Below are 17,389 nucleotides of genomic sequence, written 5' to 3' on the forward strand. Positions count from 1 at the left end.
ATTAATATGGTGATCCACACTTGAGGATACATATTACCAGACATCAAGTCCAGCATTCCAGAATCTCCTACTAAATGTTAGCACTATTTACCCATAAATCTTCTCACACGGTGATGATCATGATGTAACTGCTTTCTTCAAGTACAGTCAAAAGGTCTTGATACTTCCCAGTATATTCATACAAACATTAGATCATGCTTTCCTGGCATTACTGGAGCAGTGGGCTAGTTGTAGGATAGCAGTAGACAGACTGTTCTGATTCCAGTGCCTCTCAAAAGAACCTAATATATCACTATCATCATTGTAACAAATTTCGTTGTTAGTCCAGCAGCAACCACAACCCTTGTCAGAGTGAGGCACAAGACAACCATGAATTAACCTGTGCTCAACTCTCTAGTAGCTTAGCACAGAACAGTCAGGCTTAACTTCGAGGCAATGTATAAAGTATTTGTGTAACACTTCAAACAGTAATAAAGTGAAAACCTCCACACATAAAAGATCCCACACGAAGATAAAAATAGTGTTTTAAGAGTTATTTTTAACAAATAAGTCAAGATCAAAACAACAAAAATGCAATTAATAGAAGCAGAGATATGCAATTTTAAAGATTTCAGTGAAAATAGTACCAAAAGCACAAAGCGCCAACTGTGGAAATCTGGTCATGCAAGACTGGGACAAAGTCACAAGTTTGGCCATGATGGAACACAAGCCGGCTACGGGGGCCCAGTTAGGTCCGCTGAACAAAGTATCTTAAACCCATGTTTGTGAAGTGTTGTGAGTGTTCACGTCTAAGATGCACTGCGCAGTCGAAGTGATACGTCGGTTTCGAGATGAGGCAAGGATGCAATGCAAGGTCCTGCATCGTTGTTGAGGATCCCGCAGACGAGAGCTTATGATGCCAAGTCTGGAGCTGAAGATGCATTGCGCAGTCGAGCAATGCGTAAGTTTCAAGGAGCTGCGATGCTGAGATGTGGAGTCTGGCTCTTTCGTTGATGCTGTCACTAACGAGGGATGCGAGGGCCAGTGCTGAGGATGTGCGAAGTGGCAGTTCCGATGGGTTGTCAAGATGCGATGAAGGTCTTTGTGGTGGTACTGATTCACGCAGCAGCTGCGATCCATCAGTTCTGCTCGGTGATGAGCCATACAGCAGAGTGGGTTGATTGGTTCTTCTATCCACAGAGGCTGACAGATCACCTTAGGCCCACTTCCAAGGGTCTAGGACTGGTGTGATTCCACTTGGTAGGGTAGACTCACAGATGACTCACAGATGACAGAGTCCAGGTGCTGGATTCATGGTGGTTGGAACCTTCTGTCCCTGGGGCTCCAACCAGCCCTAGCCAGCCAACTAACCCTGGTGGTCCTGGGTTCAGAGGCAGCAGTGACCCAGTACGTATACCCAGTTGTGCCTTTGACATGGAAGTGACTTCACAGAGGAACTTTGAAGTGCGTAGAGGTCCTTCCCCCTAGCTGTGGCTCCAGACTCACTGCAGGGGGTATGCAGCCCTTTGTGTGGGTACGTACAGAACACAGCCTATTCAGGTGTGTCAGCTCCTCCCTCCCATCCTATCCACGATAGCCCATCAGGATGTGGATGGCCACTCAGTCACACCTAAGCTCCCTTTGAGTGTGGCTGTATAGAGGAAATGCACAAAGTCATACTGTCAACTATCCCAGACATGTCTTGGAGACAGCTTGCAGGCAAACATGTGTAAGAGCAGAAAATGAAATTTTTCTAAAAGTGTAATTTTTAAATTGGTTGCGATAAATTCAACTCTACAACTATAGAGGATTTATCAGTACCATTCAAATTATTTGAATCAAGATTGACCTATTCCTTGTCAATCAGGAATTTCAGCTTATAATTGTAATAAGGAATTCCCAATGTTAACCTAAGAGAGGGGTAGGCCTCATAGTAGTTAAAAATTAAGTTGGGTGTTTTTCCCTACCAGGACATGCAAAACCTAAAAGTACATGTCTTACCTTTTGATTACACAACACTGTGCACTATGGGCTACCTTAGGGGTAACATATGCAATAAAAGGGTAATTTAAAGCTTGGCAAGGGGTCATAAATGCCCAAGTTGACGTGGCAGTATAGACTGCACACACAGGCTCTGTAATGGCAGGCCTGAGACATGTTTATTTTATTTATTTTACAGAGTTTTATATAGCACGACTGTGACCCGAAGGTATCGGAGCGCTTTTAAATAACACCAGTTGTGTTACATGAGGACACATTAATTTTTGTTAGGCACTGGGAAATTAAGCGAAGGCAGCAAAACAGGATGTCTGAAGCAAACAATTAGGGGGTAAACCATGCCAAGGATGCCAGGTCTAACATTCATATACAAATTATACCGTTTCTTCCTACATCCTTGCATCCTTGAATTGCCTGCCCTCTGAAATGTCTATATTTCTAAATCTGGAATGCAAACTTACCTAACTTCTGACTGTCACCTCTCCTTTTTTCTTTCAAATGGCCTTCTCTTATGCTTTCCATATTCTGTAAGCCTCCTCCCTCTGAGCACAATCTTCTCTTAGTCACATGCATGTTTGTCTTAATCTCCATTATTGGATCTCTGAACGCCTTCCACAACCTCTCCTTCTTTTAAAGTCATTACCCCTGCAACCTAATAATACCCTAAATCCTCAAGCTCATTTTTTAACCTCAATGACTATCTGCAAGAACTCACATACTGCATCACCACTAATGATCCCACCTAACTCCTGTCAATGTAATCTATCAAAAAGAAAATGAAATGCATGGAATGGTTTACTGAGCACATAAAACTAATCACAATAACTAACAATAACCAATGACACTGAATGAATCACTAACCTAGGGTTCTGGATCAGTGTGTTGTGCAGCATAAAGTGCTTCAATGCCTCACCAGGGGTAGTAAGTGCTATATAAATGCAATTACAATATGTCAAGTATGCTGTAGTTTCTACCTATGCAGGTGTAGGATAATTTCTCCGACATGCAGTAGAATTGCAGTCGGAGGCAACACCAAGATGTCAAGATGTATACATGTGTGTTTGAGAGTGAAAGGTTAACAGTTGGTGAGCCTTTGGTGATGTAGTGATGGATGAATGAATGCTAGAGGATTTGGTGGAACTGGAATTTGGCTGTAGGTGTGGTTGTTCCTATGTGGATGAACCCAGTTAAAAGAAGGAGTGTTATTCTGCCACTCTTATTTCAATGATGTGAACGTTCTCTAGAACAAAATTGTTGGATACATGTAGTTGTATAGCTGACTGAAAAAAACCCTGAAAAGACAGGTAAGGGTTAATGCGGTGCTTTATTCATATCAAGAAATCAGTGCCACGCCCAAAGTTTTCTTTCAAAGCTTGCACTGACTCTGTGGAATACTGGGACTGCTGAATACCAAGGCTGCCTAGTCTTGATTCCATCACATGAATTTTTCTTCAAGCACCCTAAACTACCTGTATCTTTATTTATATCTGGCAGATTATTTTTCATCCCTGTTTTCTCTCTGTCACTGCTGTGCTAACCTTCTCCTTTCTCCCTTTTAAGCCTTTCTCTCTATTGAACTGTGTCAAAGTCTGATGATGGAAAAGAAATCCTGCTCTAGAAAACTGAGGACCAGTTCCCATCAACTTCAACCACTGGCAAAATTAACGACAGGGTAAATAATCTCACTTGTAGCTTCTCCCGGGTGGTACCAGCAGAGTGGGACAGCATTCCTTGTCATCACCCAGTGCAAATGCTCTTAGAATTATGAGGATGGTATATATGGGCAGATTTACATTTGGAATGGTGCTTCTGCTGGAGCCCTGTGATCAGTGCAGCCTGCAGCAAGAGGAAAAGGAACAATAACGTGATGTAAATGGACATAAACGAGCGCAGCCAGGGAAACACCGCATAGAGTTAATTAATGGAAGTGACTAGCTTTCCCTTGTATAATATCCTGGTGCCAACACACAAAAATGAATCTGATCAAATTTTAGAGCCGCATAAGTCTGGACAGTTTTTCCCTGCAAAATGTACTCCAAACAGCCTTTTTTTGATTTACAATCTTCCAGTCAGAAGAAATTTGAAAAAAAGTGCCAAATTTGTTTCATGCAAAAAGATCAATTGATGGACAGAATGCTAAACAATGGGTCTAAATCCATCATTTGTTTCTCCTCATGCTATTCCAGTTTAAACCCAGCCATATGTAAAAGTCTTGACCTTGCTCCCCATGGGAACAGCCCAGCCAGCACTGCCAGGGTGATTTCACCCCTCATCAGCCAGGCTAGCTTAACTCCAGCGGCATGGAGAGCACAGGACCCATGTCTGGGCATACCCGTCCCACTCGGGGTGACAATGCAAAAAGAACAATGATGGACAGAATGCTGAACAATGTCAAACATTAACCCCAGACCAGAGATCTGTGCCTAAATCCATCGTTGTTTTGCTCCCCATGCCATTCCCGTTTAAACCCAGTGATATGCAAATGAGTCTTGAGCCTGCTCCCCATAGGAACAGTCCAGCCTGAAGTGCCAGGGCCGGAAAAAAGCATCCTGGGACTGGTTTACAGGTTTCACCCCTCATCAGTCAGGCTAGCTTGATTCCAGTGGAATGGAGAGGACGGAACTCATGTCTGGGCATACAGTCCTACTCGGGGTGACTAATGCAAAAAGAACAATTGATGGACAAAATGCTGAACAATGTCAAACATTCACCCCAGTACAGAGATCTGGGCCTAAATCCATCTTTTTTTGCTCCCCATGCCATATGCCAGTCAGTCAAAATACTTTATTTCGATCACACAGATCAACAAAGTAGAAAATAGACAGAGTTCACAGAATACTATAGTGTTAAAAAGGACATTCCAGCTGTTATAAAATGATAAGCTAAACACATATACAGTTTACAAAACATTCCGCTGTATTCATCTCGGTTATAGCTTCTGGGCAGGTGACGTACACATCTAATAGGCACTTGGAGCACCGTATCCAGGTTGCCATAAGATATTTGGCCACCCCGAAGACATTGGGCCTAGCTGTACTGGTACTTAAAATTCTAAAAGCAACCTGATGTTTCCTAGTACCAAGATTCTTACACAGTGGAACAATCCACTTTGCTTACGACCTACTGTACTGGGGACAATAGAACAATAAGTGTTCCAATGTTTCTGACCCCCCACATGCCGGACATTGATCATCACCACCCACCTTCCAAAGTACCAGTTAGAAATAAAAGATTTGACCCGAAGGATACGATATCTAAACTGCAGCTATAGTTTGCATACAAAAGAGGTTTCAATTTCATCAATTGATGTCTAAAACCTCATTAATGGTTTAAAATTAATAAAGTATAAATTGAAACTACCTGTGCTATTAGTCACTACGTCCATAGCTGCTGCTTCAAAATTCAGAATTTTGATCTTTTCTCTAGATAACTAGCACAATTGCTCTGGGAAAAGCCAATAATCATGTAAAGTCAGCCTCTGTAAGAGAGTTTTGATAACATGAACCCAGGGGATTTTGACTACACCCAGGTGGGTCAACAAATCTCTGACACCTTTGTGATAGGGATCAACATTGGCTGTGGTCCATAAATGATCCCAAAACAATAAAATTCGATTCATTCAATTTTGTGCAATATCTTCGTCGGGCAAGATCTAAATACAAGAAGACAAGAGGTGTACTCAGTCAGTCAAAAGTCTTTATTCGGTTTAAGTGCAAACCATAAAAGCATGCTACAATATAATGAATAAAAAAACACTGAAAGATACAGGTTTCATTTTAAAATAATTGATAGCACCTAAAAACATACAAAAACAGCTAAATATACAGTTTAAACAGGAGAAACAATTCCATTTTAAAAGCATTTAAAAGAGGACACAATTCAATTCCTCAGAAATCTAATAACAACAGATAAAAAATTTGCAATGTTAAAAGTTTCCCAAACATCGGTTAACATTTGAAGGTGGAGAAGAGCAGGTCTCACCTGCACAAAGCCTTTGTTTTTTAAAATCGGGAGTAAAAAGCGTTTCCTGGTATCAATAAAGTGCTCACAGAAGAAAAGAAAGTGTGTGACATCCTGTGGTGAAAAATTATCACAGGAACAAGGGCCGAGATCCTCTACCCTTTTCCAGCCTTTCTTTTCTCCAAACAATAGATGTAATTGATTTAGTCTAAATCTGGTCAATAAAAAACGGTGATTGGCATTTGTGACATATCCTAGGTATGGTTCCATAGATGGTGTGGTTTTACATAGCTGGTGAGCCCTGACAGTTACCTTTGCCAGCTCATTCCCTTCTCGATCCATAGTAGCTATGTGCATAAAAGTTTCCTTACACCATTTTATGTCTCCCTTTACTAGAGCTTCTGGTGACTGGTATAATTCAGGTCGGCCCAACTTTATTGCCAGTTTCTGAATGTATTTCAGCCAGGGTATGCATAACCCATAATCTAGTGACATACAATCTTTCATGATCATACGATTGAGCTGTAGGTCCGGGTTTAACCAGATGCTGATCCATTTCAATAATGGGGCCATAGCAATAGAGTCTTCTACAAAACCAATTCCAAGCTCCTGATGGGTATTATAATTAGCAGTTGAGAACGGAACTGATAGGAGGTTTTTTAAAAACCTATCCTCAACAATCTGTATACTTTTAACATTTTTAATGCCCCATACCTCGGCTCCATACATTGCTAGGGAGCAGCATTTGGCTATATATACTTGAATAAGGGCCTTCATTGGCCTGGCACCTAACTTCCTAGCAAAACCTAAAACAGCCACAGTCGCTCTGGATAAAACAAACTTTGTTGCAGTTATTTGGGTTACCCAGGAACCTTGATCATCGAAAAGAACGCCCAAGTAAGGGAATGTCGATACCCTGGATAATGGATGGCCCCCACATTTAAAGGTTTTAACCTTTGAGGATTTTGGTCCAATGGCCATTACATGCGATTTTGAGAAATTGACAGTAAGGTCCAACGCCTTCATAAAACCCACAAATGAATCTAACAATAGCTGAAGGCCCACCCCCGCTCTTGCAAGTAAGGCGGCATCATCCGCGTATAAAAGTGCGGGAATTAGGCATTTCCCTGCACGCGGAATATCATTACATGAGGTGATTAAGGCATTATCTAATTTATTTATATATAGGGTAAAGAGCAGGGGTGCCAGAATGCACCCCTGTCTAACTCCATTAGATATGGGTATGTCTTCAGTACAGTTGCCTAATTGGTCATACCGGACCTGGGCCGATAAGTCCCTGTGTAAATCAGCTAAGAAGTAGACAATGTTTTTGTCTACTCCATAGGATAAAAGCAAGGACCACAATTTTGACCTATTTACACGGTCAAAAGCCGATGACAGGTCCATAAAGGCTACCAATAAGACTCCCTTCTTAGCCACCGTGTATTTGCCTATTAGTAGTTGCAGGTTCAGACATTGGTCTATGGTACCCATCCCTTTTCTGAATCCGTACTGAGCCATGGAGAGTGTTCCTGATTCCTCTAACCAACCAGTCAGTTGTGCAAGGACCACCCTACCCAGTACTTTCACAGAAGAATCTATTAGGGATATTGGGCGATAGCAACTCGGGTCACCTCTGTCGCCTTTTTTATATATGGGTATTATAACCGATTTCGCCCAAGTGGGAGGAAGACCCAATTGACAGGCATTAACAAAGACATTAAATAAAATTTTGGACCAAGTTTTTATGTCTGATTTGAAAAGGTCTGCCGGGACTCCATCAGGTCCCGGAGCCTTATTGCTTGTCATTTGCATGATGGCATGTGTAACTTCTAGTTCTGTAAAGAACAAAGTATAATTCTCCAAGTTTAGAGTAGGGGTGGGCGGAATTTGCGGAATTAACCTTCGCAAATTATCGCGAGAATGTTTAAAATTATCGCAAACAAGCAGAAATATCGCGAAGATGCGGAAGTTTTTTTCCGGCATGTTCGCGAGATTTTCTGCATGGTTGCGGGTCGCCAACTTACCCATGTGGTTGCTTGCGGGCGCGGCCATCTTGTTTTGAGTTGTTCTCGCGGTGCATGATCGCGAGAAGAAAGACGTGATCGCGCGACGCATGACGTCACTGCGGGCGCGAACTGTCGCGAGACAGCGCAAATGGCTAAAAACAATACAACATCTCATGGAGAACGCGACCGGATCAAGAAAACTTGTCGGCGAACGCAGGGATTCAGGTAAGGCGATCGCGCGCGCGCGAGAATGTATCATTTTACAGCGCGAGCAAGAAACAAATTATCGCCAAGCTGCGGAAACCGGAATTTTTGACATTTTCGCGCTCTCCGCGGAACGCAAAAATGTCAAATTATCGCAATTTCCGCGAACGGAACGAAATTTTTGCCCAGGCCTAGTTTAGAGTAGGGGCCACCCTTATCCCATCTCCATCATACACCTGTTTAAAATGACTAAACCATTTTTTTTCTTGAATACCGCAGTCAAGCTCATTATTACTTTTGCCATGAAAAAAAGGCTTATTTACCACGGACCAAAACTTGGCACTATTTTTAATTATATCTATAGATAAAAGTTCATTCCATGCTTCCTCCCTGATTTCATTTTTACGCTTACTCTGAGCCTTTTTATAAGCTTTCCCAAGTACAGCGATTTCCGCTTTGTCAGATGGCACAGCTTTCAATGCTCTCATTAACTCCCGTTGGGCTATTGAGCAATTGTGATCAAACCATTTCTCCCCATTCATGGGTTGCCCCTTCCAAACTTTTTTAAGGTCACTATTGACCTGGGAACAAATTTTGCCATAGGCTGCCAGGACCTCCTCGCCAATGATCCCGTCTTTCAAACAGGTAGACATTTCGACCCCAACCTTTCCCAACAAGTTTTCATTGAAGTCCTTTGGTACCACTCGGCACCATTTCAGACGACGTGCTTGGTCAGTGGGCCTTACATCCAAAATTCCAGCAGCGACAGTGTCAAATTTTCTTTTCTTGAGGTCGTCAGACAAGGTCACCTCGACAGAATTATGATCACCATAAGTAGACCAATTGACCTTGTACTGACTCACGCTGTCTACTAGAATTGTACTTACAAAAATATAATCAATAGTGGAGCCCACGCCACTTCCTTTGTATGTTGGGGTATCAACTGTATGATTAGTGGGATAAACCAAAGCATTTTCAGCGAGGAGCTCCTCTAGGTACATGCCCTGCGGGGTATGTTCAAAGTGAGTATTTTCTTGGTTTGATGGACCTAAACTGTCCCACACAAAACAATTGCTGAAACAACGATGAACATTAAAATCACCAAGCACTATAACCGAATAGGGTTTCTTATTATTATCATTATACGTTTCCAAGAAATCATATAGACTGACTAAATGTTCATTTGGCGTACTCTTAGCAAAAGAATTATAAAAATTGACAATAAGCCAGTTCCCGTTTGAGTTAGTTTGAATTTCCACTGCAAGGCAATAAGGCAAACCTGTCTCCACTTTACTATAGGTACCCTCAAGTTTCAGTGAGATGAGGGTTAAGAGTCCGCCTTTTGCCCTCCCCCTACAAGAGGCCACCGCAGCTGACCAGAAAACAGAATACCCGTCCAACAAAAAGGTATTTTCCGTGTCCCAGGTCTCTTGTAGCCCAATAATTTCATAACCTAATAAGCAGTCCCTCCTCAAGGGATCTTGTGCTTAACTGTTAAGCCCGGCTATATTCCAGCTAAGGACCCTTGTACCTAAAAGCTGGGATGGCACTCCAAGTGAGCTATCCATATTTCTATCATTAACAATCCTCTCTATAGTCATAACATTTAGGGTGCCCTCAGCCCCCGTACATAATTGGATTTCATTTATCCCCTGGTCCTCCTCCATGGTCAGAATGGGAGCTTCCGTAGTGGATGTGGGAGGATCCCAATCAAAATCAAGTCAATCATTTGAGTCTATGTCACTCAGAGGTTGAAAACGATTAAATGTAGCAACACCATAGTCAAACTGCCCTTCAGTGTTGAATACCCTGCCCCTAGAGGGATCATTAATAGATTGCTTTGTTTGATGCCTATAAAAATATCCCAGTGGGCGGAGAGTAATACCCTGGTCAGTGTGTGGGAGCGAGGAAGCTCTTAATAGAGCATTATTAACTAAGGATGGGTTACTGAAGTTTATTATAACGCAGTCCCCCTTGGTGTTCTTACGTGAGTGCCCTATCCATGAGACCCTCCTGGTAGTTAATATCTGATGTGATAATTGTACAGGGAACCCACACTGTTTATTTAACCACGAAACAGATTTATTTTTAAGAGATTCGTGGGATTCTGTTTTAATTATCGAGTCACCGTCCAGTAAGGGTGGGACATTAGTCAACACTGCCACAAAAGGGGCACACTCAGGGGGTAAATCTGGTTGTGCACCCTCCGTGCGCATAATCCTGGTTTCCCTCTTGCTCTTAGGGCAGATGTCTAAAGGTGTGGTTTTATTTACTACTACAACTGAGGATTCGGCTGGATTTGATGCTTCCTTGGGGGACTTATGTAACTCAGTGGTTCCGCAAGTACCCCCAGCTGCAGTACTAGCTTTTACAATTGAATTACTGCGAGTACCCAGAAGGTTTCGTAGACTTTCAATTTCTGCCGATAGTTCACCAATTTTAGTTACTAGGGGTTCAACTATCTTAAGAATTTTAGCCTCCATAATACCAACCAGACAATCTAATTGGTCAGGATCTATTTTTGTTTTGGGGTTATTTGGTGGATCTTCCCTCAGGGTATCCCCAGTTGTAGGCACAGGGCCTATTTTTTTATGACTACTTCGACCACCTCCCCGTTTAGATTGTATGTGTTTACGAGGTCTCAGAACTCTCTGGATTGCCGGAGCCAAAGACTCCTCTAAAGGAACCTCATTAATGTCTTTTGGGGCTTCCATATTTGCTTTGATCAACTCTGAAACGGAAGAAAGAGGAGTTAGATCTACCAGAGTTGCCGGGCCGTGATTTTCAGTACTGCAACTCGCACCATGAGATAGCGGAGATGGCGGAGATAATGTAGTGGGCGTACTGATCAGTAAAGGGGAAATGGCGGTGGGTGTGGAGCCCTGGCCTAATGATTTGCGTCTTTCACTATTTATTTTAGTGACGACTTTTACTAAATAATTATCTAGTGTTGTAGCAGTGGAAGATTTGTTTCCTAACGTAGATTTCGACATGTTCATGAATATCTCGGGATATGTTAAAAATTTGATTAAACAATACCAGGCTCTGGTGACGCCTACACAAAATAAGAGTTAGCCAAAATAGTACAATTAAAAAAAATAAAGAGAAAAAAACATCAAGCAGTTTCTTATCCTGCAAAATGACACCTCAGTTCATGAAACAGTAAGGTGCAGTTCACCTGATCCTGCTAATCTAAGATTAATACCTGACACCTTAGAAATGTGGCCCGTCCCGGCCTCACTCGGTCCTCTGAGGGCCACAGAGGGCCCGCCCTTTGCCCGGGCTTAGCCCGGCTGGTTCCGCGCGCGTCCCGCGACGCGGAATGAGTCGCTGGCTTTTGTGCGCCTCCGGGCACGTTAGTAGCGTCAGGGCGCGCTAGGGAGTCTGGGGTCTGTAGTCTCCCCCAGCTCTCGGCCGCGGATGTAGAAGCGGCGGCGGGGGAGACAGCAAGGAGACACCCAGAAACGATGGCAGCAGCAGGAGAGACTCCCAACAACAGAGGGCAACAAGGAGATCCCGCAACAGGTAGGCAGCGTCTGCTTCACTGGTTCCCAAGAGGTGTACTCATTAGAAGTGAAAGAATAGAACTCATAAATCTATGCTCAACCATAGCAAGGCTATTATAGTTGATGATCCCCCTACTTCTGTACCATACAACACAGGGCCAATAACTTTAACATTATAAATCTCCAAAACAGGAGGAACTCGCCTGAAAGAAGTTCTTAGGTGAACCTTCACCAGATTTACATACTATTGGGTAAGCATTGAGTGAGCCTTTTCAATCTGCGGGGCCCAGCTCAGGTTAGGAGTCAACCGAACGCCTAAATAATCGAAGGAGTACACACGAGCGATAGGCATGTTTTCCACCAAGATATGTCTAGTACAACAAAAATGTCTGGCCCTAGAGATAAACATGCATTTGGTTTTGATACTGTTTAGCTCAAGGCCCCTTCTCAGCACAAAATGAAGAAAAATGGTTCAAGAGCAGTTGTAGGGCTTACGGTGTCTTAGAAATTAATAAGGTTTCATCGGTAAAAGGGAGGACTAGAACCATCCTTCCCCCGAGACTTGGTGCATCACACCCCTCCTTACTAAGGTGGTCAATATCCCCATTAATTAAATCCAAATGGTCGCACACTGCTGACCTACCTGCGTGTTACCCCAAAGAACTGTGGTCCCTGTAGTCAGCGTCGGCGGATACACCTATGCTCGTGTCGTGAGTGCAAGTGTGAATAGCGTTAGCCATCCCTGGACACGTGTTTCGAGGTTGTTGCCTCTCGTCAGCAGGGAGTAGGAAAGAGTGCAGGGTTGCTGTGTAGGCTGCTAAAATCATTATCAGGTATGTACCTCTCGTAGCAACGCAGGTGCGTAACCTGAGCCCGTCGACTCCCCGGCTCAAAGAGCCACTGAATAACTAAATCCAAATGGTCGCACACTGCTGACCTACCTGCGTGTTACCCCAAAGAACTGTGGTCCCTGTAGTCAGCGTCGGCGGATACACCTATGCTCGTGTCGTGAGTGCAAGTGTGAATAGCGTTAGCCATCCCTGGACACGTGTTTCGAGGTTGTTGCCTCTCGTCAGCAGGGAGTAGGAAAGAGTGCAGGGTTGCTGTGTAGGCTGCTAAAATCATTATCAGGTATGTACCTCTCGTAGCAACGCAGGTGCGTAAACTGAGCCCGTCGACTCCCCGGCTCAAAGAGCCACTAAATAACTAAACCCAAATGGTCGCACACTGCTGACCTACCTGCGTGTTACCCCAAAGAACTGTGGTCCCTGTAGTCAGCGTCGGCGGATACACCTATGCTCGTGTCGTGAGTGCAAGTGTGAATAGCGTTAGCCATCCCTGGACACGTGTTTCGAGGTTGTTGCCTCTCGTCAACAGGGAGTAGGAAAGAGTACAGGGTTGCTGTGTAGGCTGCTAAAATCATTATCAGGTATGTACCTCTCGTAGCAACGCAGGTGCGTAACCTGAGCCCGTCGACTCCCCGGCTCAAAGAGCCACTAAATAACTAAATCCAAATGGTCGCACACTGCTGACCTACCTGCGTGTTACCCCAAAGAACTGTGGTCCCTGTAGTCAGCGTCGGCGGATACACCTATGCTCGTGTCGTGAGTGCAAGTGTGAATAGCGTTAGCCATCCCTGGACACGTGTTTCGAGGTTGTTGCCTCTCGTCAGCAGGGAGTAGGAAAGAGTGCAGGGTTGCTGTGTAGGCTGCTAAAATCATTATCAGGTATGTACCTCTCGTAGCAACGCAGGTGCGTAACCTGAGCCCGTCGACTCCCCGGCTCAAAGAGCCACTAAATAACTAAATCCAAATGGTCGCACACTGCTGACCTACCTGCGTGTTACCCCAAAGAACTGTGGTCCCTGTAGTCAGCGTCGGCGGATACACCTATGCTCGTGTCGTGAGTGCAAGTGTGAATAGCGTTAGCCATCCCTGGACACGTGTTTCGAGGTTGTTGCCTCTCGTCAGCAGGGAGTAGGAAAGAGTGCAGGGTTGCTGTGTAGGCTGCTAAAATCATTATCAGGTATGTACCTCTCGTAGCAACGCAGGTGCGTAACCTGAGCCCGTCGACTCCCCGGCTCAAAGAGCCACTAAATAACTAAATCCAAATGGTCGCACACTGCTGACCTACCTGCGTGTTACCCCAAAGAACTGTGGTCCCTGTAGTCAGCGTCGGCGGATACACCTATGCTCGTGTCGTGAGTGCAAGTGTGAATAGCGTTAGCCATCCCTGGACACGTGTTTCGAGGTTGTTGCCTCTCGTCAGCAGGGAGTAGGAAAGAGTGCAGGGTTGCTGTGTAGGCTGCTAAAATCATTATCAGGGACCACAAGTCTTCGGGGTAACACGCTAGTGGGTGGAGCAGTGTGCGACCAACTCGGATATATATTTTAGTGGCTTTCTGAGCCCGGGAGTCGACGGGCTCATTGGTTCCACACCTGCGTTCGCTATGAGAGGTACCAGACCTGATATGATTTTAGCAACCTACACAAGCAACCCTACACTCTTCCTACTCCCTGCTGACGAGCAGCAACTACCGCGAAACACGTGTCCAGGGATGGCTAACGCTACTCTGACCTGCACGCACCACTGAGCATAGGCGTACCCGCCGACGCTAACTACAGGGACCACAAGTCTTCGGGGTAACACGCTAGTGGGTGGAGCAGTGTGCGACCAACTCGGATATATATTTTAGTGGCTTTCTGAGCCTGGGAGTCGACGGGCTCATTGGTTCCGCACCTGCGTTCGCTATGAGAGGTACCAGACCTGATATGATTTTAGCAGCCTACACAAGCAACCCTACACTCTTCCTACTCCCTGCTGACGAGCGGCAACTACCGTGAAACACGTGTCCAGGGATGGCTAACGCTACTCTGACCTGCACGCACCACTGAGCATAGGCGTACCCGCCGACGCTAACTACAGGGACCACAAGTCTTCGGGGTAACACGCTAGTGGGTGGAGCAGTGTGCGACCAACTCGGATATATATTTTAGTGGCTTTCTGAGCCCGGGAGTCGACGGGCTCATTGGTTCCGCACCTGCGTTCGCTATGAGAGGTACCAGACCTGATATGATTTTAGCAGCCTACACAAGCAACCCTACACTCTTCCTACTCCCTGCTGACGAGCGGCAACTACCGCGAAACACGTGTCCAGGGATGGCTAACGCTACTCTGACCTGCACGCACCACTGAGCATAGGCGTACCCGCCGACGCTAACTACAGGGACCACAAGTCTTCGGGGTAACACGCTAGTGGGTGGAGCAGTGTGCGACCAACTCGGATATATATCTTAGTGGCTTTCTGAGCCCGGGAGTCGACGGGCTCATTGGTTCCGCACCTGCGTTCGCTATGAGAGGTACCAGACCTGATATGATTTTAGCAGCCTACACAAGCAACCCTACACTCTTCCTACTCCCTGCTGACGAGCGGCAACTACCGCGAAACACGTGTCCAGGGATGGCTAACGCTACTCTGACCTGCACGCACCACTGAGCATAGGCGTACCCGCCGACGCTAACTACAGGCACCACAAGTCTTCGGGGTAACACGCTAGTGGGTGGAGCAGTGTGCGACCAACTCGGATATATATTTTAGTGGCTTTCTGAGCCCGGGAGTCGACGGGCTCATTGGTTCCGCACCTGCGTTCGCTATGAGAGGTACCAGACCTAATATGATTTTAGCAGCCTACACAAGCAACCCTACACTCTTCCTACTCCCTGCTGACGAGCGGCAACTACCGCGAAACACGTGTCCAGGGATGGCTAACGCTACTCTGACCTGCACGCACCACTGAGCATAGGCGTACCCGCCGACGCTAACTACAGGGACCACAAGTCTTCGGGGTAACACGCTAGTGGGTGGAGCAGTGTGCGACCAACTCGGATATATATTTTAGTGGCTTTCTGAGCCCGGCAGTCGACGGGCTCATTGGTTCCGCACCTGCGTTCGCTATGAGAGGTACCAGACCTGATATGATTTTAGCAGCCTACACAAGCAACCCTACACTCTTCCTACTCCCTGCTGACGAGCGGCAACTACCGCGAAACACGTGTCCAGGGATGGCTAACGCTACTCTGACCTGCACGCACCACTGAGCATAGGCGTACCCGCCGACGCTAACTACAGGGACCACAAGTCTTCGGGGTAACACGCTAGTGGGTGGAGCAGTGTGCGACCAACTCGGATATATATTTTAGTGGCTTTCTGAGCCCGGGAGTCGACGGGCTCATTGGTTCCGCACCTGCGTTCGCTATGAGAGGTACCAGACCTGATATGATTTTAGCAGCCTACACAAGCAACCCTACACTCTTCCTACTCCCTGCTGACGAGCGGCAACTACCGCGAAACACGTGTCCAGGGATGGCTAACGCTACTCTGACCTGCACGCACCACTGAGCATAGGCGTACCCGCCGACGCTAACTACAGGGACCACAAGTCTTCGGGGTAACACGCTAGTGGGTGGAGCAGTGTGCGACCAACTCGGATATATATTTTAGTGGCTTTCTGAGCCCGGGAGTCGACGGGCTCATTGGTTCCGCACCTGCGTTCGCTATGAGAGGTACCAGACCTGATATGATTTTAGCAGCCTACACAAGCAACCCTACACTCTTCCTACTCCCTGCTGACGAGCGGCAACTACCGCGAAACACGTGTCCAGGGATGGCTAATGCTACTCTGACCTGCACGCACCACTGAGCATAGGCGTACCCGCCGACGCTAACTACAGGGACCACAAGTCTTCGGGGTAACACGCTAGTGGGTGGAGCAGTGTGCGACCAACTCGGATATATCCCCATTAATATACAAAGAAAAAAGAGTAGGGGCTAAAACACAGCCCTGTCTGACTCCTTGGACCACCCTAAATGGATCAGTAAGCTGTCCATCTGAGCCACATTGAAACTGAAACTTATTTCCCACATGGAGTCTCACTAAAATGTTCAATAGAGAGGGGGAAATACCCAGGTTATCCAGTACTCTCCACATACTTGCCCGGGGAACAAGGTTGAATGCTGTATGAAGCTCTACAAAAGCACTATACAGCTTTCCCCCATGGAGTAATACCTTACACCAATATAGACACAGGAACCTGAGGACCTGATGCAGGTTACTGATAATTGTGCAAAAACCCACCTGGAAGTCAGATAGAATACCCTCCTCATCAATCCAATTCTGCAAGTGAAACAGTACTTGTTTGTAGAACACTTTTTGCAATTAATCGATTAAACTGATGGGATGATAGTTGACCAGGCTTGCACGATCTCCCTTCTTGTAGATGGGCAGGACTTTGGCAAACTTCCACGAAGGTGGAATTGCAAGACCCGACAACATAGCATTCAACAGAATATTTATAAACTGACCCCACACTTCCGTGTTTGCTTTAAACAAATTGTTAGGAATCCTCACTGGACCCGGTGCACGGGCTTAAAACCATGAATTATTTTCATTTAGAGTCTCTGATAAAGGAAAGACTAGAGTGTTATTAAACTCCTGAGCATAGACACCATCACTCAGATTATCATCCATAGCTATTGCTCCACTGCTAGAATATAGCTTGCTGAAATGATCTACTCAATCATCGGGTTGTACACCAAGGTCCAACACAGTTTAGATACCAGTAGTACAAGTGGAGACCAGGCACCAAAATGTACGACTATCCTTAAAAAAATCATGGCCTCATGAAGAGTTAACCACATTTTGTCCTCCAACACCTTTGCCCTGGACAAAACAT

Source organism: Triturus cristatus, chromosome 1_2, assembly GCF_964204655.1.
Source record: "Triturus cristatus chromosome 1_2, aTriCri1.1, whole genome shotgun sequence".
Lineage (NCBI taxonomy): Eukaryota > Metazoa > Chordata > Amphibia > Caudata > Salamandridae > Triturus > Triturus cristatus.